This window comes from Apodemus sylvaticus, chromosome 3 (assembly GCF_947179515.1).
Source record: "Apodemus sylvaticus chromosome 3, mApoSyl1.1, whole genome shotgun sequence".
Classification (NCBI taxonomy): Eukaryota; Metazoa; Chordata; class Mammalia; order Rodentia; family Muridae; genus Apodemus; species Apodemus sylvaticus.
Genome location: NC_067474.1, coordinates 47706016 through 47709222, shown reverse-complemented (window position 1 = coordinate 47709222; position 3207 = coordinate 47706016).

Genomic DNA, 3207 nt, shown 5'->3' with positions numbered 1-3207 from the left:
CTACATCTACATCTACATCTACATCTACATCTACATCTACAACTACATCTACATCTACATCTACAACTACATCTACATCTACATCTACATCTACATCTACATCTACATCTACATCTACAGCTACAGCTACAGCTACAGCTACATCTACATCTACATCTACATCTACATCTACATCTACATCTCCATCTCCATCTCCATCTCCATCTACATCTACATCTACATCTACATCTACATCTACATCTACATCTACATCTACAACTACATCTACATCTACATCTACATCTACAACTACATCTACATCTACATCTACATCTACATCTACATCTACATCTACATCTACATCTACATCTACATCTACATCTACATTTAGGGGAATCTGACATCCTCTGCATGCATGTATGTATTGTCCAACTCAGACACACATGTTCATATAGTTTTTTATAAAAAAAACTAAAAATGTATACACACAGGTATGTATATATGTATGTATGTATGTATGTATGTATGTATGTATGTATAACTGAAGCCACTCCTGAAGACATGCTAAGGTATAAATGACTGATACGTTCAGTGCGCCAGGGTTTACCATCTGCTACAGGGTCTTGGTGACATGAATGAATCTCTAGCTGAATAAATCTTCATTTCCTCCTTTGTAATTAATTCATGTTAGACAGATCCTTCAGTAGATGTATAAATCAACAATCAAATTCTGGTTGACTCGTGCCAAGGAAGCGAATCAAGCATTCTGCTCTTTGCATGGTGTCTTGGCCTCACTGAAACGTGAAGTGAAAGATAGGAAGGAGCCATCTCATCAAAATATGTAAGAGCTGACAATCATCGCACGGTCCTCTTCTATTTGAGCAGTCATACGTTTAAGTGCTTCAGTCTATGTTATACTGATTGTCAAAGGTAGATCCAAAAGTAATACTGACATAGAAATATGGCTTACTCCAACTTTCCCCCAAAACTTTAAATCTACCAGGAACCAACTGGATTTAGTCCCCCATTTTCAGCGTTTTCAGTTGTTTACCTATGTGTGATATTTGTGGGAAATACTAATTATTGCAAAGAATTTGGCATTGTCTCTAAGTTCTGTGTGTTGCTTGCCTGCTGCTGAGTCACTAGGAGGCTCCAGGAAGAACTGGATGGCACTGAGTTTGATCCTAGAAGACAGATCCTGTTTTAAAGGAATTCTCCCAACAGTGCAGCTCCACAGCAGAAATCTGATGTTTTTTTTTTTTCTTTCAAGATTTTCAGTTGCTGTGCTCTTTGAGGGCTTAGGGATGGATAAAAACTCATAGAACGGGATTACATGAAAGGTAGGGCAGGCTTACCTGTGGTAGGGCAGGCTCATGGGAAGACTGTCTATCCAGCAGTATTTGACCACTCCCTCATTTTTGAAACTTCCCAGAATAAATTCCACCTGGTTCCCTACATTGAACACCACAGATGCACATACAGTTTAGCCAAGGAAGCAATCCTATTTCATAATAATGCCAACTACTAGGACTGTTGCAGTGTCCTATGTGGGGCAGTGGAAAGGTCGTCTATGTCAAGGCCAACTGCAGTCAGGCCATGAACTCAGGCTTTCCCAGCAGCACAGTAACCTCACGGAGACTCTGCAACCTCAAAGGAGCCTCTGTCCAAAGATATCACTGACGGCAGCAGCCATCAGCATCAGCATACTATGCTGAACTAAGGAGTTCTGGGGCGTTGGCATCCCACAGATAGGAAGAAACCCTTGCTAACTAGAGGTAACCACTGCCCCCGGCCAACTTGTTCCTGTTTCATTGCGTCTTGTTATTTAGGAGCTAATTGTGTAGTCTCCAGCACGTCTCTGCTCCTGGAATGAGATGCCCATTCTCTGACCATTTGTCTGCCTTTATTTCTATCAGTGAATGGAGGTCAAGGAGTGAACTAGAGGACTGTAAGCCAGCCTCCCATCTGCTTGTCAGCACCACTATGTGAGATCACTGATCAGGACAGAGCCTTTCGCATTTGCCTACCAACAACCAGGGAATCTGGGAATTGTTCTAGAATTTCATGATTCACTCCTTCTTACCCACTAATACCTACAATCATTGAGTTGATTTCAGCCCAAGTATAATCATGCATTTGTAGATGAGCCTTATGTCCTGAAGAGCTGGGCATAGTCAGCTCATTGTACACTCACAACAAAGGATGACAGGCTTCAGAAGAAAGGAAGGAAGGAAGGAAGGAAGGAAGGAAGGAAGGAAGGAAGGAAGGAAGGAAGGAAGGAAGGAGTTCATACTCCTGTATGAGGTCAGGTGGGGTGAGTGGACAGTGTAACACTATAGGAACATCTCACTCTGGGTAATAAGGATGATTCTTAAAGGTTCCTGTACCTTAGATTTATAAACACTTGATTGAATTTGAATCAGCCAGGGCAGTATCTGCTTCTTGAAGCATGCTATACTGTGAGCTTCTGTGCAGGGCAGTGGGTATAAATAAAGAAATAATTTTCTCCTCATCTATCTATCTATAATTTCAATTTTAATACATAAAGTTGTCTACAGCACCTGTATAGCTACTCCCACTAAGATGTTTTTTATAAAGTATCTGATAGATGAAGACTCATTCTCCCAGGGGAGCATTATAAACTTTAGTGCTGTTCCTATCTTCGAAGCAGAGAACTGCTTATAATAAATTGTACAAAGGCTTTCAATGAGACACACCTGATTAAGTCCACAGTTCTCTAACATTACGTATATAGAAGAAAATTAACTGGGCTCATCTAGCCAGGTTTAGATGTATCTGCTTGAAGTCTTGTTTAAATCCATTCATTACTGCATTTATTTACATTTGCATAGAGAGGTCTATCTGTTTTCATTTAAAGCTTCTAAATCTGGAATCTTTGCAAACATTTTTAATCCCTGGCCTGTAGAACATTTCATCTTGACTCAAAAGTCAAAATAAATGCTTCAATTTGTGTCATACTCTCTTTTGTTCGTACTTCTGATTGTTCTAAACAAAAGCTCATATTTTCATTTTCCAAAGATTGTTCTACCTTTGCTGTCACTTTTGTAGACGATCTTAGGGTCTTAGAACAAACATATCAGAGCTTGAAAAATAAACTAGATTTTTTTTAAAAAAAAATTGTAGTAACTCTCTTTTGCCTGCTGTTTGAGTTTCTCTTTGCTCACTGCTCAATATGCTTTAGGTCCACTCGAAATAGTTGAGCCCTTG